This window comes from Triturus cristatus, chromosome 10 (assembly GCF_964204655.1).
Source record: "Triturus cristatus chromosome 10, aTriCri1.1, whole genome shotgun sequence".
In the NCBI taxonomy this organism is placed as follows: Eukaryota; Metazoa; Chordata; class Amphibia; order Caudata; family Salamandridae; genus Triturus; species Triturus cristatus.
The window spans coordinates 111,334,110-111,362,109 of record NC_140593.1 but is presented as its reverse complement, the minus strand read 5'-3'; the positions used below and the strand labels follow the sequence as shown (position 1 = coordinate 111,362,109).

Sequence of the window (28,000 nt, the reverse complement as noted above, 5' to 3'; positions counted from 1 at the left end):
TTGCCGATTGACCTGTATAAATTGTTCCCGGATAGGGTGGCCCCTCACCTGCGCGCCATGTTTGTGGAGGCGCGGGGGAGTGGGACCCTCCCGTTGGACCAGAGGCTGGCGGCAATTGTTGTGATACATAAAGATGGTAAACCCCGAGATAAGTGTGCCTCATATAGGCCCATATCACTCCTCAACGCCGATCCGAAGATCCTGGCTAAAATCCTGGCGGGCAGATTGGTCAGGGTACTTGGAGACTTGATTCACCCGGATCCATCCGGTTTTATTCCGCATCGCAACACCGCGTTGAACCTTCGGCGCCTTCATGGGGTGATCGCCAGGGCTGGCACGCTGCGAGAACCGGCTATTGTGGCGTCTCTTGATGCCACGATGGCCTTCGATACGGTGGAATGGGAGTATTTGTGGGCTGTGCTGCCCAAGTTCGGCTTTGGCCCTGGTTTTGTGAGCTGGGTGAGGTTACTGTACAAGGGACCCCTTGCGAGCGTGGTGGTAAATCGCCGGGTATCGACTCCGTTCCGGCTTGGGAGGGGGACTCGGCAGGGCTGCCCTCTGTCGCCTCTGTTGTTCGCCCTTGCTCTTGAACCTCTGGCGGTGTGGATACGCTGGCACCCGGATATACGTGGCCTTCGGTGGTCGCCCGACCACGAGGACCGCATTTCGCTATACGCTGATGACATCTTGTTGTATCTTGCCTCGCCCAAGAACTCACTCATAGTGGTCTGTGACGTTCTTACATCCTTCGGTAGGAATTCGGGTCTCGTCATCAACTGGAGTAAATCGTATTTATACGTCCTGAGTGGTGAGGTTCCGCCGGTCCCGCGAACTTGCTCGATCCAGATTGCTCAGCAGGGCTTCGTGTATCTGGGGATCTTTATCTCCATGGACCCCGCTTTGCGGTATGAGAGAAACCTGCTCCCCCCCCCTGGCGCGCCTGCGGAGGGATGTTGAGGGCTGGCGGAGGCTGCCGCTCTCCCTCGTCGGGTGCGCTGCCTTGTTCAAAATGATGTCCCTTCCTCGGTTCCTCTACGCATTGCAAAACACTCTAGATTGGGTGCCGGCCAAGTACTTTCGGGAGGTCGAAAGCCTCCAACGGACGCTGTTGTGGGATGGGAGGCCGCGGATAGCGATTGCTAAATTGACGCTTCCATGGTATGACGGGGGTATCGCGCTTCCAGACATCCGACGCTATTACTGGGCCACCCAGTTGTCCGCGATTAACCACGGTTTCTATGGCCCGGCCCTCAGCCCTGGTTATGCCATGGACAGATGGTTGTTGCGCGGTGGGAACTATCTTAGGGCGTTGTACTCGCGGTCCCTCGACTCATCCCTCACGGGGCCCACTGGGGTGGCGGTGCGTGTATGGAAGATGGCGACTGACTCTCTGGGCTGGAAGGATAGGTTCACCTTAGCTGCCCCGTTGTTTGAATCTGAAAGGTTGGGTAGGCTTTGGCATACGAAAGGGTTTGATAAATGGGATTTGATCGGCATTTCCAGGGTTGGAGATATGCTGATTAAGGGTAGGGTGAAGTCCTTTGAAGAGTTGCAGAAGGAGTATGAGTTGGGGGCGTCTGAGTTTTTCCGATATGTTCAGGTGCGTCATGCCCTGCGGTCAGTCCTTGTGGAGGGTGAGAAGGTGCCTGAGTCCTCTCCTTTGGAGGACCGGATCCTTGATGGTCATATGCCGGAGAGCACGATCTCGCTCATCTACAAGAAACTGATAAATGTTCGGGCTGATGTGCTACTGGGGCTGCGGGACCAGTGGACTAGGGACGGACTCGAGTTGGACGATGAGGACTGGCAGTCTGCTGTTTCCTCTCCTAAGGAGGTTGCGATCCCGTCGCGTCTGAGGCTGGTGCAGCTTAAGATCCTGCATCGAGTGTATGTGACGGGGCCGCGACTGGTTCATATGGGATTCTCTGAGGAAGGCCTATGTAGGAGGGGATGCGGTATGGTGGGTACTTTTCTACATATCATCTGGGAATGTGGTGTCATCACGGAATTTTGGAGGCGAGTTCATGCGGTGATGGGGGAGGTGACGGGCATTGCCATGCAGCCGGAGGCGCGGTGTTGTCTCCTGAATGTCTGGGGGCCCACTGACCATGATGAGGCACAGACCCAGTGGGTGACCCTGGGTAACATGGTTGCTAAGAGGGACATCGCACGCTTGTGGGGTTCCGGGGGGCCCCCCACGTTAACTGCGTGGAAAGAAAATATGGACTGGAGTATGCTCAGGGAGAAGACAGTATATTGCGCCAGAGGCCGCCCTCGGAGGTGGCATGCCATCTGGGGGCGGTGGAACCAATACAGGGGGGGAATATGTCTTGCCCCTGATCTGGATCCCCCGAGGAACAGCTTTCTTCTTGACCTTCATTCCAGCTCCGTATGTAGATGTGATGGTTAATTGACCTCTTGGGCCTCTGCTTTTCCCCCTTTTTCCTCTTATCATAGTACTGTGACCGTTAGATGATTGGGGTCCGGCTCCCCCTGGGGGGCTACCACCGTGGGCATTCAGTGTTGTTGCCTTGCTGGGGTTTGTTGTGTGTTTGTAATTATTAAAAATGGAACCTTCTCACTGCTCCTTCAATGTACTGTGGACGATTCTCTATACTCTCCTAATGAAGCTGCCGAACCTCCGGGTTGTCGGCTGAATAGCTGTGTCCAGATTCTTGAAGAAATAAAGGTTTTTATAAAAAATAAAAAAAAAAGCAGTGGGTGTTGCGTGGGCAAGCCCACAACAACCCCCATTGCATGCCCCTGTGCTACAAAAAAATGCGCCAAGGAGGCCCATATTTACAAGGCAGTGTCACGCCATGCAAAGCAGCTTAACAGTGCCTTGTAAATATGGAGCAGGGCACAGTGCCACCGGAGCATCGGAAAAAGTGACGCTCCGGTCACACAATGCCCTTGTAGATGTGCCCCCAAGCTTGCTTTCTTGCCACACACATTTTAGTTTCTCCCTTAGGACAGCAAAGGGTTTTGAGAACGCTTTCCCAATCTTTCGCCAATCCTGGAATATTTGGAGAAAGTTGCATTTTGCCCGAAATATTCCAGGAGACTTATTTACTGTTCCAATTCCAATTTAAGCAAGGACAGTGCAAGGGGTCCCGAAGGGTAAGCAAAGGGCCGCACCGGCTACCAATGGCTGCCCGTTAATGGCATCCATGCCAGACCTGATCGCTGTTCTTTCTTCTGCCCTAATAGGGCCCTCGCTCATCTTTCCAATATCTCCCAGCCTCCGGCGGGCTTCCAGCGGCTCCCCGATGACTCCAGTGTTCCGGCCGCGAGTCCTCGCGGAGTCTGCCCGCTGACATGGAATGTCACTGTGTAATAAGCCAGGCGCACCGCTAAAAGCTGGGAAATGGCGCTTTCAGTTTTGTGCGTAATTAGGGCTAATTTGGAATGCAATTAATGTGTCACCACCCAGAAGATTTGGATTTCAGAGGCTTCGAACATACGGCTCCTTTGTCGGTTATCTACAGAGTCCGCGTCTGCGGGTACTTCAGTGAGGAGCGCTTTCTCAAGGCCGCTTGGCCTTGTGGGTAAATGACTCGGTTGGTTTTGTATCTTTGTGGATGAGATGTGGCTGACTACAGCTTCCACGAAATGAATTATTTTGAATTAACTGAAAACCGGAAAACTTGAATTGCACCAGGAACACGAAGTGCTTTGCGCCACAGAAGGGGATAAAACATCTTTGCGTGCTGTACCATGCCCTAGGGCAGTTTGGGAGGTGGGACAGCACTATGAAGCCAGTAGAAAGGAAACCATACAGGCGTGTAGGGTGATAAATACAAGGATGCTAGTGGGTGGTACCTAATGCCACATCCTGTTACTGTGGGGATCCAGGCACTCTTACAGCCGGGGGGGGGGGGGGGGCATCACAAGGGGCACCTAAGATTTATAGTGGGCCACCTCAGTGACGTAAAGCAAAATGATGCCCCCTCTCCCCTTACAGTATGTGAAGAGAGACCCTGACTCTCCCCTAACTCACACTTATTGTTTGGCATGCAGCTGAATGGGGTCCCCCTGAAAGTTTGAGGGGCCCTGAAGGGTTGGGGCCACCCTGCACTGCAGAGGCCTGAGTTCGGCCCCTGGGCCACCTGACCACCAGATGGGCACTTTCACCATTCTCGTATTTATAACTTCGCCGCGATGACTGGCGCTGGTGGAGCCTTGGACTCTGTGTCGTAGACTCAGGCGCCTCAGAGAGGCTGGAAGGGTGCTGTATACAAAGTACCGCCGCTGCTGCAGGCACAATAAGTTAAAATGCAAATTAACCCATTAAAATGCAAATGATTCACAATCGGTGTGTAACAAATTATGCACCCCTTCTTGTTTCACACTGCTTTACAAGAATGTAGCGCCGTTTGCTGCTGGAGCAATTTAAACACACTGGAGGGGGGTTCATATGTTTTCGGTATCTGGTCCCACGTTTCTTGGTTTCCATGACAACGTCTCCTCCTACAACCACAATGCTACTAATTGTTCTTCTTGGCCAAAATAGAAGGATAGATAATTAGTGATCTGGTCATTTTATCTCAAGCCAGTACACCTATGTCAGGCTGTCCCACAATTCAAACACATTTCCCGCCTTAAAGGATGCCAAGACCTGTGCAAAGACTGTTTTGAAGGCCATTCCCATGATACCCATCTTTCAGTTTTAGAATAAAAATATTTAAATTATTCATACCCGCGTCCACTATAATCCTAGCTCGGCACAGTAGAACCAGCTTGGTATGTTGGTCCAGCAGCAGGGCTGGGTGAGATTAGGAGAAAGGTCCATGCAGGATGGGAGAAGGAAGTGCACGAGGGATGCTGCTCATCACTAGAGTCAAGGGAGGGATGCCATGCCTGGCCTTCCAGAAGGGAGGAAGTGCGGGGCTGCTTCTGATATTAGGGGCAGTAGACCTTTCAGTATTTTGGAAGCTTCCAAAGAGATGCGTCTATCTCGCTTTCCTATGAACAGGGTCTTTGGGGTGTTACTGCCCCCCAATAAATGTCTCTTCTGATAAACAGTTGGGTATAGGAGCTTTCAGTCGGTATGAAGAGGTGCCTGTCAGATTTCACCATTCATACAGACAAGAACGCACAATACACACTTTCTCTCCCTGTTTTGAAAGTCCTCGAAAATGTTGGTTATTTTACAAAATATTGTGTTATCTCTCTTAGTACTACTACCAATCCGTATTCCTCTCCCTTTTCACTGCCCAATAGGACCCTCTCATGTGCCCTGCTTGTCCTATGATGTATTATAACATTATATGCCATTGTGATTGTTGAAAAATCTGAAACCCGCATCCCCCCAATCTTATTGACCAAGCTACGCCCCCGTCCATGAAAAGGGCCTTCTTGGCTGCACCAGCACTTAGTGCGGGCACTTCCGTCAACAAAGCAACACTTTTAATGTTTACCCTTCCTCAGTACAACATTCCCTGTGTGATTGTCAAACTGTGCCCACTTCCAGGTGAGTCTGTAGCACTATAAAAACTCTGGACTGGTGCTCTCACTGGGGCTTCAGCCCTAGAGCACCCGGATAACTGGGCGCTTATTCAGCACTTTATCCGCAAGTCTCAAAGTGCTGGAATAACATTGGTTTCTGTTGCCCAATACAAATCTACTCATTTTTCCAACCACAAAAGGATGGAGCGGCTGAGCGGATTTGCAGGGTTCAGGCTCCTACAGCTTCAGGTTAGGCTTAAAGATTTGCCGTGGAGGAATGTGTTCATTGAGGTGTCTCACCACTAATGATTCCGTCCTCCATTTGCACTTATGCTGCTTGGACTAACCTTTCTGTGTTACCTATTTTTTTTCTTCAGTTTTATAGGGTGAACTTGGCCCAAACGCTTTACGTGAGAGCCAGGTTACATTACACAGGTCAGAGAATTTTATGTTTTTATTTTCAGACACGGGGTGATTAAGTGATTTGCCCACAATCACAGGATGTTGGGCTGATGCCGGGACTTTAATTTGGTTCTCCAATTCCAAGGTTGGTATCTCAGAGCCGTTAAGCCACATCTCCTCCCCGAGGTTGATTCAAAGCCCAGTACCTACAACTGGCCACACAGCATCCATCATATAATATCCTCTGCATCGTAATGCACCGCATTCTGTAGGCCTTTCGATATCTGCCACACATTCACCTCAGGCTTTGTTCCCTGTAACACACTAACTGCTTCTGAAAAGGACCATTCAGTGTAGAACATTTCTACATACAGGACCTGAATTTCTAAAGATCATCAACATTCTGGAATGTCGCTTTGTAATGTAGTGTAATGTCAGGTGGATTTGTAGAGCGCTGTTTGTCAGACATAAGGGTATCTAGGCGCTGAGGCGATGAGTACAGTTGTGTGGTGAGACTGGGCATGACTACAGCCAGAATCAATGGACTCATTGAATAGCCTTCAACTTCCTGCAGAATTCTAGAGGTGAGGAGGAGGCCGTTCCAGGATTTGGCAGCTTGGTAGGAGAGTGATCTACCTCCTGTTCTGCTTCTGTGGATGCAGGGTGGGTGTGTGAGTGAGAGTGATGCTGAGCGAAGTTGTCTGGTGGGCTGTTGGAAGTGAAGCCGGTGATTAAGGTATGCGGGTCCCATGTTGTGTAGTGATTTGCACGTGCGAGAAGTTTGAACTGGCAGCACTTCGGGATCGAGAGCCAGTGGAGCTCTCTCAGGAGTGGTGTGGGTTCGGTGTGGGAGGTTGAGGACGAGTCTGGCGTCAGTGATTTGTATGGTTTGTAGTCTGTGAAGAAGATGGGTTGGGATGCTGGCGTAGAGTGATTTGCAGTAGTCCAACCTGCTAGTGATTAGGGACGGCGTGATGGTACATCTGGTGTTTAGTGGGAGCCACCTGAAGATTAAACATAACATGCAGAGGATGTGGAAGCATCAGAAGTTAACATCATTGATCTGGGACTTCATGGTGAGGTTGGTGTTCAGGATGGAGGACCATGTTCCTAGACCAGTCAGTTGAGGTGGGAGTGAGCCCAAGATCGGCGGGCCACCAGGTGGATTCCCAAGGGGAGCTTTTATTCCTGAAGCTCAGCAATTTCGTTTTGTCAGTGTTGAGTTTGAGGCAGTTATCTTTCATCCAATTGGCCACATTGGTCATGCATTGTTTGAAGTTTGTCTTCTGTCTTGGTGGTGATTGTGTCATCTGAGAGGGGAAAACTGAGCTGGGAGTCACTGGCGTAGGATATCATGTTGATTCCGTAGGATCTGATGATGTTTGCCAGAGGAGTCATGTATATGTTTAAAAGTGAGGGGCTGAGTAATGATCCCTGTGGGACTCCGCAGATCTGGTCCTTGGGTTCTAATGTGAACGTTGAGAGTCTGACTCACTGTTTTCTTCCAGAGAGGAAGGAATCTATCCATTTGAGTGCTGGTCCTTGTACTTCTGCTGTGTGGTGGGAGATGGTGTTGAAAGTGGTGGAGAGGTCGAGGAAGATGAGGGTGGCGGTCTGTTCACAGTTGAGGATGGTGCATATGTCGTCTGTGGTTGCGATGAGGCTTGTTTCGGTGCTGTGGTTGTTTCAAATTCAAAATCCTGATTGCAAGTTGTCAAGGAGTTTGTGGCATTCGAGGTGGTCAGAGAGTTGTCTGTTGATGGTTATCTCAGTGACTTTGGTTTGGAAGTGGAGCAATGAGATGGGTCGGTAGTTGCTGAGTATTTTGGAGTCGACTGAGATTTTTCTGAGGAGAGAAGTTACTTCGGTATCTTTCCAACTATCTGGGAAGGTGGCTGTCTTGAGGGAGGCGTTGATGATGGAAGTGAGTGCGGTGCTGATCTTGGCTCTTCCCAGGTTGTAGATATGGTGCGGGTAGGGGTTTGTGGGAGCCCCTGAGTCGACTGTCTTTAATATTGCTGCAGTGTCCTTGATGGATAGAGCATTCCATGCTGTCAGTTGGTAGTCTTTGGTTGATGAGGTCAGCAGGGTGGTAAGATTGATGTGCGTGTCTGGGGTTCAAAGTTGCTGTAGATCTTGGTGAGTTTTTCATGGAAGAAGTTGGAGAAGTTATTAAAGAGTTCTTGTGTAGGGGTGATGGTTTGGGTTGCGGCGATTAGGTTAGTAAATTCCTTGATGATGGTGAAAAGTTCCTTGCCACAGTGGGAGCTAGATCCAATTCTCAGGGTCAGGGCCCTTTTCTTGGTCTCTCTTACTTGATGGTAATATCTAAGAGCGGCCTGTAGGTGTTTCTTGCTGTGGTTCCATTTCCTTTCGAGTTGTTTGCAAACTCTCCTGGATTCTCTGAGGTCAGTGTTATACCAGCTAACTTGTTTGTTGGATATTTTGGGTTTGGTGTTTTCAGGGGCACCAGGGTATTGCAGCAGGTGGTGATCCAATTTTTAAAAATTATTTGAGTAGTTAATGATGTATTTAGTGGGTCTGTGTAGTTTAGTTGCAGGGTGATGAGCCATTTTGTTTCTGCAACTTTCTTCCAGTCTTCTGTGTAAAGAACAGAGCCACACAACAAAGTACACCTAAAAACCAACAGTGAGAGGAAACCTTACAAGTGATCAACCTCTTCTATGTAAATACCAGGAACATAAAATGACATGGCACTGCTTTTCTTTCATGTAGTGCACAGGCATTCTCATGATCCGTGTCATATGGAGTGCCTCAGGTTACACACCTTTCCTGCCTACTTTCCAGTATGTATGTGCTCTCCACTCACTGTGCTCCTCCAGTACTGCCATGTAAACTTCCAAACATACAGCAGTTTCTCTCAAATCAATTGGTGAGAGAGATAATCAGACAGACATTGTCTCATGCTTGGTTCATGTGTTTCTTCGAAGGGAGAGAGCCTAAACCAGGATTCCTTCGGATAATGGGAGGCGCAGAGCCCCACTCATGCACCTTCATCTCTCTAGTAAGGATAATGGCCTCAGTGACACTTCCCGTCAACGCAGCAGCGGCTGTCATACACATGCGGCTCTAGCTCCTCTGAAAAAGTCTACCACTACTCCAAGCTGACCACCAGATGAAGCTGGGCAGAGTCCTGCCCTTGGCACATCATACTGCACCATCGTCTACACAGGGCTTCCAAAGAAAGTCCTTCACAGGTTGGAAAGTTCACAAATGGAGATGTCCAACATATCCTAGAATCTTCACAAAAACAATCACATTCAACCAGCCTAACATCTTTCCATTGACTCATGGAGGAAACAAGGCCAAAGTCCTCTGAATTATTCACTAGGAATATTGTGGCAAAATCCCAGAATACCTTCACAAACTGTCCCCACATCATGTACCAACAAGCAACCTAAGCTTAGCAACTCCACGCTTAATCCACCGATGAATCCTCAAACAATTGCAATAGAGAGACCTATCATTAAGAGTCCAGGGCTCCATAATGTGGAGCCCAAACCTGAGAGCCATCAACACTGTATGCAGGTCAGGAAGCCCTTGAGCACCGGACTGCCACACTCACTTACAAATGACCTTCGTGGAGAATGGTGGCAGCTAATGAAACATTGGGCAAGATTGTCCACCTCGTTCAGACTCTAATTTTCCCCATCCTCATTCAAACTAGACTTTTTGCTACCTTTTCTACTCTCCCATGTAATTGACAATCAATGTGGAACACACTATAAGTCCCAAATAAACAAATAAAAGAGATTTTCTGTTCATCAGGTCAGACAGTACAATTAGGATTGAATAAGATTGTTTGGTCTCCGCTGTAGTCATAATTGAGCTCTTGAAGAAGCCCTCAGGTGCTCCTACAGTAATGAACAACTTTAGGCCCATCCCTTTACTGCTGAAATTATCGAGAGGTCATCCAGCATTGTCCCAGGACACTGATTTGAACAATATTTTTGGCAGACACTATAAAAATTCAGGTACGGAGACAAAGGCGGCTGCAAGCGAAAGATGCATACATGAGAAACTGCAAAAAGTAGTCTCTTTGAAGTAGTACTTGCAATCAGTAATTATGGTAAAAGTTGATGGGAGAGACTGGGATTACAGACGAACATGCCAGGGATGGGCCTGGCAAAACCTACCACTAGTCAGGAGAGTGACTGTACAGTGGCTGCACAGTGCACTCCACAGACACCCTCCTTCTCTCTTCTCCACCACCCACGTGCATGAAGATCAACTACGCAGAATGTGTTCGCAGTCATCGCCTCGACAAAAACAGAAAATTGGTGAAAGATGCCTGCCCAATATTCAATGCCCTGGAAAGCTCCTAAAACTGGAGGGAGCCCTATAAGGGGCATATTATCAAGACAGGCAAATTCCATAGAGCATATTATCAAGCCCATTATCGCCATTTTAGCGGCAGTTTTCTGCCGCTAAAGCGAAAATAATTTTATCGCCTGTCTTGATAATATGCCCCTAAGTGCTGTAAACCTTTTTTTGTTATTACAGGTGAGTTCTGGTTAGACTTCCTTGCACAACGCACAAGCTTGCACCAGGGTACAGAGGTGAGTGTGCAGTCTAGAATAGGTTTTCATAATGAAAAGAAATACTTCCTCTACAAATGCCTATGTGTAGACAAACTCAGAAGGATACTACACATGGATATACACTTCAGCACAGAGAAGCGCCGCCCCACACCAAAAATAAAACGATAATAACATCACGTTATTATCATTTTATTTTTATGGTATTGTCCAAGTTTTTTTAAGGGGCAGGGCTGGGCTGGGATGTCAGCCAGCCTGGGGAGGAGTAGTATGTGCACTTAAGTGCGCATGAGGATTTGGTCAGCCGTCTCAGGCCGGCCAAACCATCATGGGCACTTTGCGTATTTTCCATGCAGGCTGCATTACAGCCTGGGTGGAAAACATGCCCAGGCTTCCACTCCCTCTCTGAGCACTGAACCACGTTGCTCAGACCAATCACGACGCTGCTTTCAACAGTGTCGTGATTGGCCGGGAGAGACTGGGAGCCTGGGTGCTTCCTGTTGTGGTGTCCTCAATGGAAGACGAAAAGAGGAGAGGAGGTGGCCAGGTAAAGGCAGTTTCCTTTCTTTTTTTTAAACCCCACCCCCACCTGCTCCCCACGCCTGCCCCACCACCAGGGCTCCATAGCACCCGCCACTGACACAAAGTACTTTTTGTGCTAAGTAAAGGCTATCTTTCTAGCACAGAAAAACCTTTTGCACTGGAAAACAAATACAAATGCATTGCTTTGCGTCACTTTGCAATGGTGCAAAGCATTAGGAAATCTGCACCAAGGTGTTTAAAATATAATTAGTGGGGCTATAATTGAGAAACAGTTATAGTTTTGACACATTTAGTTTGCATAAAAGAAAACTATATGACCTTTGGCCTGAAATTTAATTAGGGAAATTTGAAAGTTAACGCCTTTTGCCCACAAAATGTATTAAAGCAGCAAAAAAAAAGGAAACTGATTTTTTTTTTAAACAATTTGACACAACGAAAAATACATTGCAAAATAAAAAAAAGTGACTAACATGAATGGATTCCAAGTAAATGATCGGCTAAAAAATAATATGCTACATAAAATTGATTTGCCTATCAAAAACAGTGATTTCCAAATTAAAAATGTAAATTCAACTCCTCTGTTTGCTTTCTGGTGAATAATCAATATGTGTTTATTTAAAGTCTGATTTCGAAGTAGACTAACTCCTGAGGAAAAAATATCAAAATTTCAGACAACTCTATCAGCTATATTGGCATAGACAGAAAACAAGGCCGAATTGATCAAACAGCTAGACATTATGAGAGAACAATTCAAATATTTCCATGTAAACTCCTTACCCTCTTAAAATGTAAAACAGACACCATCCTCAAAGGTTTGTAGGTGGAGAATGCACTAATGCAAGCCCCACTTCTTACAGAAACCATCTCTGTTGGATTAAGGAAGTATAATCTCTGCCCCCTCCAACCTCAGCCTCCTTTACCAATGCTTGTTTCTACTGTTGCCTTCAGCCTTCGACAACCTACAAACTTCAGAACAAATTTACACTACTAGGTGGCCAGGGCCCTTGGTAATTGGAAAAGACCCACATAAGGAGCAAACAAATAGAAAGTATACACTATCCTTACATTCTTGTTCAAATGTTTAGCATTTGTCACCAATGCTGCTATATACACAGAAACACCTCCCATCAACTTTAGGAGATACTGTACTTCCAAGACAAATTTACTAGCATCCTGCTAAGAATATGAAGTCTCCTGTGCCTACAATTTTTAAATACATGGAATGCAATTGCAAAATTGAAAGTAATTGTATAATTTAAAATGAACAAATCCCTACTGGTTGTAGGACTCAACCCACAACTTTTAAAGAAGAAAAACCTGCAGAAAGCATTCTGAGGTTGATTTTATTCCAATTTAGGACTGGACTGGCAGTTAGTTTTGGACTGTACCTTGGGGGGAAGGGCCCATAGTGATTTGTATATGGCTGGTCCTTGTCTGTAATGGCACCAACAAGGTGAAGTAAGATGGAATTCAATGTATCCGTCAGTAACTACCATTGATGAGGTTAGCTAAAGCATCCCATACATCCCTTTTTAAGTGAGTCTCCCTTCGAGGGATGGGTGTGACCAGTAGAGGGTCCTGAGACCCTTTTGCCTCAGAACTTAAGGTGCATAGTGCTGATGAGTTCCAGCCAGACTGATCGTGACCGGGGGCGATTTATGTTCCAGTTCAGAGGGGACTGGCCCGGCATGTCGGGCTGTACTGCCCTTGGTGGGCGGGCCCAACACTCATCGCATGTGATTTGTCCCCATTGTTAATGGCAGAGCTGAGCTAAATAATAAAGGACTATGACCTCAAGTAGTCAGAGACTTGAACAAGGGCAGAACCACACTACAGATGACATTGCTCAGTTGGCAACTGCTTCCACTGTAGGGGCCTGAGTCCGATCGGGTTCACTCAGCCTTTCATCCATTTGAGGTCGATAAAGTGAGTATCATTGAGGAGGAGAACAATAAACATCTGTTATTCATGGCCAAGATACCCATCTGGATGAATGTGCGTTTTACAAATACACGCTATATTATGTTATTGTTGACCCCCCTGCCCCCAATCCTGGAGCAGCCAAAAATGCAGGACTCCAGACATCAGTGGCTGGACAAACGCCCATTGTCATTAAAACTGGACACTGACCGCAGGTGCGACCATAGCTGCTACTGCAACTGAGGTTTTCCAGAGAAGTGGGGGGTGAGCGCTAACTGGTTTATAGCCAGGGCTGCTGGAAATATGCAGCAAGGGAGGACCACATTTTGTGGCGGGTGTTAGACACGGGATCCCTGGTTGGCTGAGGTAGGTACCTTAGGCCAAGTACGGACCCACGTTCCAAGGTCAAGGAAAGGAAGGTCACCTTCTTAGATAGCCCCGCTCACCCCCTCGGTAGCTTGGCACGAGCAGCCAGGCTTATCTTCAAGGCAAATGTGTAAAGTATTTGCAACCACGCTCACCACAACCCAATGATGACACCACAAATAGACTCCACACGAGTTTTAGGAAAACGAGTATAAACTTTATATAAAAAGATATATGATAAGACCACACAAAATAAATCCAACATATGCGTATTTGTAAAATTCCTCCTGGCCGGTTGTTAGGCCAGCCAACCCTTGTAAGTTCTGGCGGTATTAATGAGCACTTCTAAACATTCTCTCGTAATCCTAATATCATGTTATACAGTTTGTAATACTAGAATCAGGCACGTTTGTAATGTAAAAATACTGTAAGGCGTAACGCAGCAATCAGACACTCTGCAATGTAAAAATAATGCAATGCGTAACACAACAAGCAGACACTTTGTAAGGTAAAATAATGCAATGCATAATACAACCACCAGGTATGTTGTTATGCAGAAATAAGGCAATGCGTAATACACTAATCAGGTAATTCGTTATGCAGAAACAATGCAAAGCGTCATACGACAATCAGATAGTTTGTTATGCACATAAAATGTCATGCGTCATACACTAATCAGGTAGTTCGTTATGCAGGAATGATACAATGCGTAATACTCTAATCAGGTACTCCGTTATGCAGAAAATATGCAATGTGTAATACAACAGTCAGGTACTCCGTTATGCAGAAATGGAATAATGCATAATACACTCAGGCGCCGATCACTTTGCCTCAGGTTGTCTCTCCGCCTCTCCTTCTGACTTGCAGTCAGCCTCTCAACAGTTGCCCCCAACACAGGTACGATGTAATCAAAAAGTGCAGCTCTGCACTCCGGCCCCTGTACTGCCACTCCTTTGGCAACACGGGCTTCGATACGAGTCGAAGCAGAGGCTCGCAATGCCGGAACGAGAGCGAGGCTGAGAGCGTCTCCCTTCGAGCCCGAGTCCTGCCCCAGGAGTCGACAAACTCACTCTCCTCTCCTCGTTCAGCGGCTGGGCCTCCAATGCAAACTTTTTGGATTGGCAATGGCGGGCTCGGGCCAGCAACTCAGCTTCTCCGGGGCTGCCGGTCCGGGCCGCTACAGTTACAATGATCTCAGGCTGCCACAGAGCACACGCACAGAGCGTCGCTGAGTCTTCCTTAAGCTTCGGGTGCACGATCACTGGGCACTCCACATACAGGTCTCAGGCTGCACGAAGATCACGTGCACAGCGTCATTGTGACTCACTTTAACTCCGGTGCACACGATAACAAGGCAAATCCTCACGAAGGTCCCACGGTGCCCAACGCACCCGCATACAGCGTCAATGAGACTCACTTGGATTCCGGTGCACACGATAACAAGGCAAATCCTCACGAAGGTCTCACGGTGCACAGCGCACACACACACACACACACAGCGTCGATGAGACTCACTTGGATTACGGTGCACACGATAACAAGGCAAATCCTCACGAAGGTCTCACGGTGCATAACACACCCGCACACAGCGTCAATGAGACTCACTTGGATTCCGGTGAACACGATCACTGGACAATCCTCACAAAGGGGTTCAAGCTGCACAAAGCACATGCACACCTCGTCGATGATCCTTGCCTGGACACCAGGTGCCCACGATCACAGGGCACGCCCTACGAGGGTCTCAGGCTGTAACAGGCACACACACACACAGCGCCGCTGAGACTCTCATGGAAACCTTTGTGTTCCTGTGTTTAACCAACAGGGAGCCAGCTCACCTCGGGCCCTTGGGGATAAGTTACTTCAGGACACAGAACACAGCAAAGTCCTTTCAAGCAGGGGGACACAGCACACAGCAAAGTCCCTTTAGCCTTTCCTTGGTTAAAACAGCAAACGGCAGGCCAGTCCCAAAACACACAGCTAGGGTCAGTCCTATCCTTCAGTCTCTTCAGTTGTTTCTTCCTTAGCAAAGGTCCTCTTGACCACGAAGTAACTCCAGTCTTGTTCACACTTGATCAAGCCATTCTCCAAAGTTCAGGAACTTCAGCTCTCATAGTTATACCCCTCAATGGCTTTGAAGTCTTTGTGTTCAGGGGGCACTGACCCCTGTTCAAACCAGTTCTGGGTGCCTGCCTGCCAGTGACACCTTTCTTCCTTTGATCAGTGGGGTCTGGATTCCCAATCACTCATCAGGAGATGGGCCAATTGTTTTATAGCAGCAACCCAGGCCTCTTCACCTCTAGGGGCTTCTCCTCCCCCTAAACTCCAGATGCAGGCCAGCCTGTTGCTGTCTCACCTCCTCCCCTGGGTCAAGACATTCCCCAGATCCTATCGCTTTCAAATCCAGACAGTCAATCCACAGGCAGACACACACAGAAATTTTAGAGCACAAAAACTCAGCCACTTCTAAAAGAGTGGCTTCTAAACACACAATGCAAAAACCACCTTCGTAAAAAGATGTGTTATTACATTGTGAGTTCAGACATACTAAACTTCACCTTTCCATCTTAAGCCTTTGGGATGATGGGCTGGAAAACATATTACACAGCCTCCCCATTCTGTCCTATGGGCAAGGTGGCCTTTCAACAGTGAAAAACGAAATGGAGATTATTTCACTGTCAGGACATGATTCACACCTTACTACATGACCTACATTTCACATGCACTGCAGCAGTTCCAGGGGGTACCCTAGACCTATCATAGGGGTGTCTGATGTGCATAGAGAGGGAAGGGTAAGGTCTGGCAAGTGGGTGCACTTGTCAGAACACATGGCAGTTTAATATTGCGCACAGGCACTGCAATGGCATGCCTGAGTTCCCTTTTTAAGGCTACTTGAGTGGGTGGCACAAATAGTGCTGCAGGCCCACTAGTAGCATTTGCATTACCAGCCCTGGCACACATAGTGCACTTTACTAGGGACTTTACTAGTAAGGCAAACATACCAATCATGGACAACCAATTACCATAACACTTTATACAGGGAGCACTTGCACTTTGACACTGATTAGCAGTGGCAAAGTGTCCAAAGCATCTAAGTTGGCAACACCATATCAGGAAAAAGGTCTAGGGATAAAGCAAAAAGTTTAGGGACTTTAGCCAAAAAGGGCCAAGTCCTACAGCGGGGTTGACAAACCTATGCTGCAAGAAAAGGCAAATTATGTTACGTAATGTTATGTTAAAATTATTTGTAGAGCGCACATACACCGGTCCGTTTCTTGGCACGTTTTGTGAGAGTAGTACTTCATTTTGTCAATTTTACGCATGCTAACACAGTGAGTTCAAAGATTTCACCTCATTAGTACTAGATTAAAACCCAACTACAGTAATGAGCAATTGAAAGGTGATAAGACCACCTCTGTGAAGGTCTTTACACTGTGTCGGCACACAGTTGCCATGTATTTGATAACTTTTGATCTGTTTGAGCTAGAAACAACATTTTTTGTAAAAAAATCCGCAGATTATGCATCAGATGGAGGATTATGTGGCAAATATGGCAAATCCATAATTATGCGGAAAACGCTGCGGCTGCAGATTTGCGTAATTTCAGTGGTTCTGCTGTTAGTTTGGCATTTACAGCACATGGGATAACAATCTAGGTGGCCCCATCATTTCACTATATAGAACAGGTGATAACATAAGACTTCTAAGAAGCAGCTCGTCCTATTGGAAACTTGTTCTGGTCCTCGGAGTTCCACGCGCACCGTCACAAGCTTCCATTTGTTCCTCAGGCCACTGAACTCCAGATCACACGAGATGTCTGTCTGTCGGTGGCCAGTCGGTCATCAGGAAGTGAACTTGGACAAAAGGTCCTGGTTTAGGAATGCACCCTGAGGTCTATGCTGATGCACAGCGCGATTGAAATTCTTTTCTTGGTAAATAGCCAGTTCAAAAAAAAAAAATTACTCTAGGCAAAATTGCGGGGTTTGATTAAAAAAGAAAAAAGAGTCAGTGCTTTATAAGGAAACCTCACTGGAAAGAAAATTGAGGGCTAGGAAGAAAGATTCCGGTTTATGAAAAATAGCCTAGCCCTGCAGGCCTGCACTTTAATGGGTTTTATTGACTTGGTGTTGATTGAAGATTTTTTCCTCCTTAGAAACTGTCCACCACTTTCAACCTTGCACATCAATAAGGAAGGAAATCTGAAAGCTTGGAGTAAAGAGCGGAGAACTGAGAGCTAATGTTCCCACAAGGCGCTTGAAAGGATTGGACTCTGAAAATGGAGCGTGATAAGGCGGTGGCCGTCTTCCAGGAGCTATGTGTGCGTCCTTTGTTGCCGCGGACTTGAACCCCTGAACTCAGGAAGGCAAGACTTAGGGAAGCTTGGAGGAGAGGCATGGCGCGTGGAAAGCCGCCAATGGTTGTTCGCGCAAGGACTCCTTGTCAACAGCTGGAACAAACCCTGCTGTTCTCCAGTCTCAGGCGACGGCGGCTTCTCAAGCCCAGTCTCTCCCTGTGGCCTTTCCCTGTCCTGGGATACAGTCTGTTCCTGTGGGCGCAGACACCCCTCGGAGGGTTAGACGAAACCCAAAACCGGATGTGCAGTTCAATGAACGTAGCAAGCTCGTGCGCCCATGGAGCGAACAGAAAGATGCTTTCAGGGAAGCTGAGATGTCTTTGTCCCCCACTGGTAAAGGCAGCCTGTCAGGGGGGGAAACGAGACACATTGGGCACATTAACAAGAGTGTCCTGACCAATGTAGTGCTGAGATGTAAGGAGGACAGAAGGAGGAGCTATAAGAAATGAGTAGGAAGAAAGAAAAGTCATAGTTAAGACATTGGTGTGAAGGCACTGGTTAGTTACATTCACGTCCTGACTCAACCAAGGTCAAATGTGATTTTATCCACGAGGAATAGCCAATGAGGAGCCTTCTATTTTCTCTTGTGTTGCCTGTTAACATTACATCTCATGGGCTTTGAGAGGGCCTCTGCGGGGACCAACTGTAAATGTACGACTTATTTGGGGACTCAAGGAAAATTCTAAAACTTCTTCCCATCGACTACACATCCCAGAATGCACTGACGAATATTCACAAACATCCGGCAGCCACTGTGCAATTCTTTCACTAGAACTGCCCCAGCGATTCCGCTGCATTAGATTCTCTCTTCCAGGACTTGTCACCAATGGAACTACACCCAATCGTGACTAGTCTTGTGCGCATGACTCTGCCCTGGGCTCGCTGCTTCTTGAGTGGATTCTACTCCACCAAGGCCTGAAGTTCATTCATTGATGTTCGAACCTTTGGGTACCAGCTCTCTTACCTCCTTGGCAGGAACTGGCCAGTCCCTGCTTTGTTTCAGCCAGAGTCTGTTACTTGTTCCATTACCGCTTGCTGCAAACACCCCTTACCCTGCTTTCCATTTTTATTTACTCTCTTTTATATCTTTAATTTGCAGTCAGGTGTAGCTGTTGGGCTGTTTTCTCTCTAATTTGCTGCTATTTTGTTCCTTCTGTTCCTACTATCATTTTCCTTTGCTGCCTTCCTTGCCTCCTTGTTTCTGATCTTGTTGTCCCTTCGATCATTCTTTTGTTTCTGTCCTTTGTTCCTGTACTTGCTCCCACACTCTTTTTCTGCCCATTGCTTGTATTTTCCCTTCTTGCTGTCTCTAGTTACTTTGCTTTTTATAGATTTTAGCCTCCTTGTGCTGTGCTTGACCTAATATGTTAGGTCTCCAGCTTTCCCCTGCCTAGCTTTTTACCGTTCTTATTCTCCTAGTATTTGTGCTGCCTCCGGGGGTGGCCAACAAGGCTCACGGGTGGCGGGGGGCAATAGCTGGATTGGGGGGAGGGGCTTGCGGGCTGCTTAACAAAAATAATAACAAAAAAATGAAACCTACCTTGCCGCCGCCTCCGGGTCCCACAATTTCTCCTGCTCCTGCTCGCCTGTGTCCGACTCGAGGCAGGTCGGAACAGGAAGCAGGCAGCCAGGCTCCCACCCCTAAGCCAATAACAACGCTCCAATGGAGCGTCGTGATTGGGCTGAACACGGTGACACGGCGCTCAGCCTAGGGCTGTAGGGATAGATATGTTCTCCATGCAGGCTGTAATGCAGCCTGCATGGAGAACAGGGAAGTGCGCATGACTGTTTTGGGCGGCCCGAGAGGACCGACCAGTCATTGTGCACAGGAGTGTCTACCACTCCTAACCTGCAGCTTCAACCCGCCCCCTCACGCACTGCCGCAGCAGGAGGAAAAAATAAAATGATAATAACATTCAGTTATTATCGTTTTATTTTTTCATTTCTCTGCAGCTCCTGGCAGTGGGGCGACGTTCCTCCGCCTTAGCGGAGGAGTCGCCACTGACTGTCTCTTTCATTCTCCAGTGCTAGCTTCATGTCGAGGCCTGGTATTTTTTACTGCGTTTCTTCTGCTCCATTCGGTCTAGCCTTTCCCTTTTTGTCTTCCCTGTCCCAGGATTCTGTTACATTTTCTTCAGTCTTTTGTGTGCTCGTTTACTTACAGCTTCTTTCTCTTTCCTGCTGTCTGTTCTCGTCTTAGGCTATCAGTGTTTGGCACATACACTCGTGTGTACTCACTCATCTGTCTACACCTTTATTCCTTAGTACAGACGTTGGGCGATTAATTCCAGGATGCAACTCCTGTCCCTTCTTTTGTTTTGTGTCACATGTAGTCTTTAGTGCCTTGTTTGTGGAAGTGAGATATGTTGCTACTTCCTAAGGGCTTGTCACATGTATGTAAAAACATCCCTTGTCTCTGCCCTGGGGTTTAGATACAGAATCCCTTCTGCCACCTTCAGTCTGTAGGGTTTTAAGAGTGACTATCTGTACAAGCAGTCTGCAAAGAGATCTATAGTCACCTCTTCTGAGTCTCAGTTGTATACAACCCTGGTGGAAACCCAGTGTTATTGGTTCCTTTCCTTGTTTGTACATATTAGGGTTGCTTAGCCTTCTTTGCTTGCTGTTGAGTATTCTTTGGTACAATTGGTATGTTGATTCAAAGCTAAAATATAGCTTATCACAGGACATTCTTTGTAAATTTAGATTTTCAAGACATCACACAATCTGTGGAGTGTATGGAAGGAGCAGGTATATTTGTAAACAATGCTTTTTTGAAATCTTGATGGTGCTAATTAACACTGATGCATGAAAGCCATAAACATCCAACCATGGAAAGTATGAAAAACATTAAAAACCCACATTAAAAACAACTCAGGAGTCAAATTTGATAAATCCGAGCTGTTTTCAAGCAGTCCGTAAGGGCTGCAGGCAACAAAACGAAGTAAACAACTGAAACTCTGATTTGGTTGTAAATAAGACTGACTTATTCCCCAGTCATATTGGATGATAAAACTTTGAGCACCATGCGAATGTCAAATATAAAGAAATGTGAAACAAAAGTATTGTAAAAGAGCCAATTTATTCCAGTTAGTTAAGTTTTATTGAGCTCTATAAAAAGTTAGTGTTTTATTCACAAAGGTTTTCTTTACTCACTTTCATCTTACTTCTGTTTTAAGCATGAATTACGCATAACTCAATGCACGCTAAGGGGAGAGTAAGGGAATTCGGCGCTCACGGCACAATACACAGATATTACAGCATTATTATATAGGTCCGGTGCTCAAAAGAGAAGGGTGGTCATCCCTGCATCCTTTAACACAAAGGTAAGATAACTGACACAAGTCTCTAAGCACATGCAATGATGTATAAACATTAAGGGCCAGATGTACGACCAGGTTTTGCATGTGCAAATGGGTGTGCGACTCATTTGCGCATGCAAAAACCTACATGGTCAATGTACAAACACAATTTTGCGAGTCACTAAAAATTGTGTTCCCTTCCTAATAGCGAGTCCCGAGCCATGTATGAATGTGTTGTGACCGCAATTGCGGTCGCAAAACACTCGCAAATTACCAGCCTCTTCAAGAGGGTAGTAATGGAGTCGCAAATGGGAAGGGGTCCCAAGGGATCCCAAGGGGCCCCTTGCCCTTTGTAACTAGCTCTAAAAAACTTTTTTAAGAGCAGGCAGTGGTCCCAGGGACCACCACCTGCCCTTAAGGGACCACCACCTGCCCTTAAAAAAGTAAATGAAAACGTTTCATTTAACAAATAACAAATATCCTGTTTTCCTTTAAGGAAAAGGGCTTCATTAAAAAAAAAGTCTGCTTTATTGAAAAGCAGTCCCAGACATGTGGTCTGCTGAGCCCAGCAGGCCATCATCCCTGGGAGTGCCAGCCATTCCCAATGGGCTCGCAAATTGCGAGTGGCTCATTAATATTCATGACCCCAATGGGAATCGCAAACAGTGTCTGAGACACTGTTGTACATTGGATTTAGAGCTTCACAATTTGCGACTCGCAATTTGTCGCAAATTGTGAGGCGCTAAATCCAATGGTCGTACATCTGGCCCCAAATGAGAGTCATCCATAAATTCTCCAAGTCTTTCTTTACTTGGATTCGGATTCCTCTGCCAGCCAACATGTGTTTCGTCCAGTGCCTAATTTGAGCCAGTGGTTTCAAGTGCTCGGCATCAGCACTTAATTGTCAGCACCGGCTCTAGTGACAGTCCACCACATGGTGGGGCTGTCTGAGATGAGCACAACACCCATGTTTATTAAGTCAAATGGCATCGATAATGAATAATACTAGCCTCTCAAGCCACTATTATAGCTTTGTGTGGCCTGAAATAGACTGAATTGTCACACTTGTAGGAGTGCGATGGTTAGGTTTTATGTTGTTACTGTCATTGGCAGCGCTGGCAGGGGCAATGCTGCAGTGGCCTCCAAAGAGGGGCCCTGGCACTTAATGTTTTACAAATTAAGCACTGGTGTTGTCAATGGGTAAGTCACCCTATGATTTCCTCAGGGCTGTTATCCGCAATTTCACTCTTAAGTTAATAGATTTTACACCTTACCTGGCAGGCATAACAGTGATATATATTTTAATTCCAAAATCAACTTGCAGGCATATCTGCACCTAGTAAGACTTGTGACTCGTGTGTGGGCCAAAGTCTCCGTAATTCTTCTTTGGCGTGTGCACTCGCTATATCACTGTTACACCTGCCAGGTGGGAGATAGAGTCTACAAACGTAAGGGATAAATTGCAGATGACAGCCCTGGGGAAGTCGGAGGGTGACTTACCCATTGACGAAACACATGTTGGCTGGCAGAGGAATCCAAAAGAATATGAGAATCCATGGACGCTTGGATGACTCTCCTTTTATGTTTATACGTGATGGCGTGTGCTTCGAGACTTGTCTCAATTACACATAACTATACAGGCCTAATCCGCAAAGCATTTTCTATTAGTAGTTTCGTCTCCTCCAGGTTCAGTGTTAACTTACTCTTGAAATTATATGTTTAAGACATCCTTGCTAATGGGGAAAAAGCCTTGATGTGATTCACCATGATACTTTTTTGCCTAGTACATTGCAGCCATTTGCATGGTGCCGTAACACATTTGGAATCAAGGAGCCTGTTGTTTGTTAGCATTCTCATTGGCAGGAACCAACATGTTCTATTCGACATTTTACTTGGTTGTGATTGTTATTCTTGAGAGGAGAATCATTTTGAAATGGGACCAGCAAAGGTGCAGTAGACTAAATTATTGAACTTCTTAGTGATGGACTTTATTGGGTACTGGATGGCAAAGTCACTTATCAATCTGTGTGAGAGCACAAGGCGGTATTGTTTGAAGGGCTTCTGCCTGACCAATGTATCAAGAAATCAACAAATAAACAATTAATCAACAGAGCCTGGAATAAGGTAAACGCTGATCAATTACAGGAATTGTTAACCTCTACCTCGCTTGCCCTTCCCTGTGATCTAGATGATGCCACTTCTGCCAATACTAACTAGCAGGAAGCAGCAGGCAACAAGCTAGCTCCTAAAAAATTCCTCTGCCCCAATAGGGCACGACCCTCGGCGCAGTGTTACTCCCAAGAGCTTAGAGATAAAAAACTAGCCTGCAAGCACACTGAAAGAACTTGGAGGAGAGAATACCATGAGACAGACAAAAATAAATACAAACTGTGCCTAACCCAGTATAAGAAGTTGCTTCAAAAAACAAAACAAGAGTTTTTCACAAATAAAATTAATTTGGCAAAAAATTCTACCAGGGAACTCTTTCAAACAGTCACCGCCTTAGCGCACCCAACACCCCCCCCCCCCTCCTATCATGGCCAGCCAAGGACTGCGTGACAAGATAGCAACATTTTTCTTCGATAAAGTTGAGGTGATCTTTTCCACTCTTACTGGCTCAACAACTAAGACACCCCTGACCGACACAGTTGACCCTAAGCCGCTACAAAGCTCCTTGCCACAGCTTCATAAATTTGCTCCAGTTACGGTCACAGGTACTTTTAAGCTTCTTATGACAACAAAATCAGGCTCACCATCCGATCCATGCCCCCTCTCTATACTTAAACGAGCACCCGAGCCAATCACACTAACTCTGACTTCCATCATCAATGCTTTGTTTACCGAAGGATGTTTCCCCAAAACATGGCAAAGTGCATCCATACTACCCTTGCTGAAAAAAACGAGTCTGGATCCTAAAGACTTCAATAATTTTAGACCTATTTCCAGACTCCCACTCCCTGCAAAAATCACAGAAAAATTATGAATGCACAGCTCAGTCTATTTTTGGAAGAAGCCCAAGTACTAGATACCACCTAGTATGGCTTTCGAGGGGGGCATAGCACGGAGTCCGCTCTTTATAATCCATGAAAGAAATCAGGACTAAATTGGATCAGGGAGGAAAAGCTGCAATGATTATGCTGGACCTCTCCACGGCATTTGATACGGTCCGATCATGTCCCATTGATGGACCGGCTGCAAGAGATTGGAGTCAAGGGCACTGCCTAGAAGTTACTCAAAGACTTCCTATCTAATAAAGTACAGACTGTTTCCCTTGGAGATTTCACTGCAAAAACTTTTTAACTGCCCTGTGGTGTCCCGCAGGGGTCGTCCATGAGTCCGACACTTTTTAACATTTATGTATCACAGCTGGCTCCCCTAATTGAATCCTTTGGTTTTAAATTAACCTCATATGCAGATGACACCCAAATTGTAGTGTCACTGCTACCGGATGGGGTACAGGAAACGGCGTCCCGTTTCCATGATTGCATGACCACCGTGGGGAACGGGATGGCCCAAAACTGCCTTAAACTAAACTCCAATAAAACGGAGGTGGTTCTGTTCGGCCATGATCCAAATGTTTGGACCCCGGCATGGTGGCCGGATTCACTGGGTCCCCTTCCGACTCCTATTAGGAAGGTGAAAAATCTAGGAGTATACATAAACAACAAACTCAGTTTCAAGGATCAAGTGAATGCAGTGGTCTCAGCTACATCGTACACTCTTAGATCCTGCAAGAAAATGATGCCTTTCCTACCCAAAGAATGCCAACAAACTGTCATCACAGCCTAGCTATGTTCAGACTGGATTATTGTAATAGTCTTTATTTCAATATCCAGGAAGGTCTTATGAAAAACTGCAACTACTGCAGAACGGAGAGGCCAGGCTACTCACTGGCGTATCAAAATATGATTCAATCTCGGCTGAGATTAAAAAGCTCCAATGGTTGCCCGTCAAAAAACGAGTTCTGTTTAAAGCTCTTTGTGTGGTCCACAAATCCCCCCAAGGAAATGGTCCCCTCCACCTAAAACGGCAGTTCCAATGGTACGTACCCAGAAGACCTCTGCGCTCTTCAGAAGCAAAATTGGTACCAGTGCCCTTTGTAAAAAAATCCAACTGGGGAGGCAGAAGTTTTGTGGTCGGTACAGCTAAGGCATGGAATGAACTCCTGTTGTATCTCAGGTGCAAGACAAACCCTCTGGACTTCAGGAAAGCCTTGAAGACGGGGCTGTTTTTGTCTACTTACTTCCCTTCTCCAGCCCCGTGTTTTAGGCCTCCGTAGGGCGTCAGGTTTAGCGCCAGGACACCCTCGGGTAACAGTCTGCGCTTTAGAAATATTAATAACATAACATAAATTCATTGTGTGTAGGGCTGTGTGTACCCAGGGATTCTGCACTTTGTTCTTTTTTGCCAGAGTTCCTTCATTACTGGAGTAAAATGCAACTGAACACAGGAACCTCTATGTGAATCAGACTTAAATATCCAGGTGTAATTAACATTGAAGAGAAAGTAAGAAGAAACCATAGAATGAATGAATGAATGAAACAGCATAAAAGCGTGCGGCTGGTAGAGTGTCCCGGCACTGTCAGGCACCTCCCTACTTAACACCTAGGAAACACCTAGTTGTAGAATAGCCAAGTTTTTAGTTGCTCTGTGAATCAGACCTTTAACCCCTTCGATGCGCATGACGGAGCGGTTCCGTCATGCGCATCGGTTGCGCTGTGCATATGACGGAACTGCTCCATCATGGCCCTGCACGCGCAATAGAACCTTCAGCACAGCGCGGTAATCCGTGCCGCGCTGAAGGGGTTAAGAGTGCAGCAGATAAAGAAATATTGAATCCAGAATGTATGAATCTGTTGAAGATTATGAGAGGGTTTACTCTTTCCAAATGTAAAAACAAGTGCACATTTGTAAGAGGACAGTGACATTTGTTAGGCAAATGGGGACCAGAAGTACGACCTTTTTCACCTGTCGCAAACGAAAATCGGGCTGTTTGCAGCTGCTAAATAGGTGGTGGCATGTGCAAACCCTAATTTGCGAGTCAGTAACCTATGATTGACTCGCAGAATTGGGTTTGCGAGTCGCTATTAGGAAGGGGCTTGCTAAGGGCGACCCTTCCTAATAGCGAGTCGCAGGGGGATGTATGATTGCTTTGCGATCGGAAATGCGGTCGCCAAACAATTGCAGTTAGCAGCAATTTCAAATTGGTGGTAAGCCAGTCGCAAACAGGAAGGGGTCCCCAGGGCCAGAGAAAATATTTTTAAAAACAGGCAGTGGTCCAAGGAGCACTGCCTGCCCTTAAAAAATGAAGATAAAACTTTCGTTTCTTTCTTTTAAACGCATCCTGTTTTCCTTTATGGAAAACAGGCGGCATTTGGAAAAAAAACGTTCCTTTATTTAAAAAGTAAACAAAGACATTATGGTCTGCTGTCCCCAGGAGGCCACCATCCCTCTCATTGTAGCCCATTCCCAATGGGTCGCAAATTGCAAGCTGCCTTATGAATATTGATCTGGCGACCCCATTGGGAATAGCTAAATGTGTCTGAGACACATTAATACATTCCATTTTGCGAGTTGCAAATTTTGAGTCGCAAAAATATCGCAATTTGCAACCTGCAAAACTGAATGACCGTACATCTGGCCCTGAGTGTGGTGTTTGAACCACCTGTGACACTCTTGACGCCAACATTATACACACCCTGTGATGTAGTATCAGAGCATGAGAATGCCCGCATGGGGTTGCTGGGGTTCTCTTACATAAGCAATATGTACTAAAAGTTCAGTCTAGATTTTTCCTTTCGGGGGAAGGCAAGGCTGACTTGCCTATTATTGCGCCCAATCTGTAGTCACAGAGAGAGCAAAGAAACCGAGGGGCTAGAATTTTACCCACATTAATTAATCAGTGGCGATTTGGGGGCTCTCCCCCGAGCACAGTTTGAAAATAAATAGTGGCAAAATGGTGCATTGTACAGCAAATTTGAGAATGCAAGAAGGTTGGTAAAGCAATTGTGAATGTCTAGTCCTGAAAGGTTCAAACACATTAAACTGCCCTATACCTCACTGCATGAAATATGTTCAAGAGTCACTGGCCTGCAGTATCATAGCTTCTTTCTCTTTTCCCTCTGCTGTCGCAGGGCCTCTTTTTTCACTCTATCCCTCCTCGACACCCACCAATAGCATGAAATCACACACTTGCAAAACGTTTTCACACTTTAGTTGTGGAATGGAATCAGATCTCTCCCTGAGCAGCAGCAAGATTATTTCCTCTTATTTTCCACCACGAGGGCAGTGCTTTCTGGACAGCCAGGTAATATCCATCACAGGAGGTCAAGAGTTGCGTAGGGTGCGAAGAACTCTTTCCTCTTCCTCGTGCGCAATGTCGTGACTGGCACTGAGCATGAAGAGTGCAAGGGAGCGAAATGGCCAATGACTGCATCACTTCATAATACAGCTATAACGTGATTGGCCATGTTCTGTAACCCTGAGCCTCCTACCTCCTCGCCGCCTCATGTGCAGGACTAGAGGCTTACCCGCATCTCCTGACCCAATCCAGATGCTGCTTCCTTGCATTTTATGTTAAAAGACAGCATGAGAGCAGCAACATGATTGGCTGAGGCGTGCACACAGTGCTCCTTAGGAGATGGGGGGCCGCTGCAGCTGTGAACACCCCGGCTCACTAATTGCACAGGTATTAAACATTTAACACGAGGGGAGAGGGCCAACAAATGCAAGGGGTCTCCATAGAGGAGCCGTTCCTGGTCACAATAGCACACATCTAGGTACACTGTGAATTGCCCATTGGAAAGTGCACACAATGGCCCATCTCCAGCTTGCACGAGCACAGTGTAAGCTGTCACATACTGACAGATGACACTTTGCAAATGGGAACCACCTGACCCCAGCAGGCATTCCTCATTCCATGCTTTAAGATGCCAGAAATGACCTCACAACATTTGTGCATGTCACTGCACTGCAGGAACGTCCTTTGACAGCGCCGTTTCCTTTGTGACTCCCAAGACTTTGCTGTGCTTGCATTCCAAGTCACCAGGGCCACTGCATATTTCAAAGTAATTTTGTGCATTGCAAATTGAGACTTCGCATCGATGCAAATG

The 28,000-nt window shown here is 46.6% G+C and overlaps 1 protein-coding gene across 3 annotated transcripts in view; it reads right to left on the bottom strand.

Moving 5' to 3' along the window:
* The window catches only part of RBMS3 (RNA binding motif single stranded interacting protein 3), a 1,484,785-nt gene that overhangs the window by 893,908 nt on the left and 562,877 nt on the right, over positions 1–28,000 (bottom strand). The gene's annotated exons all lie outside the window — the stretch shown is intronic.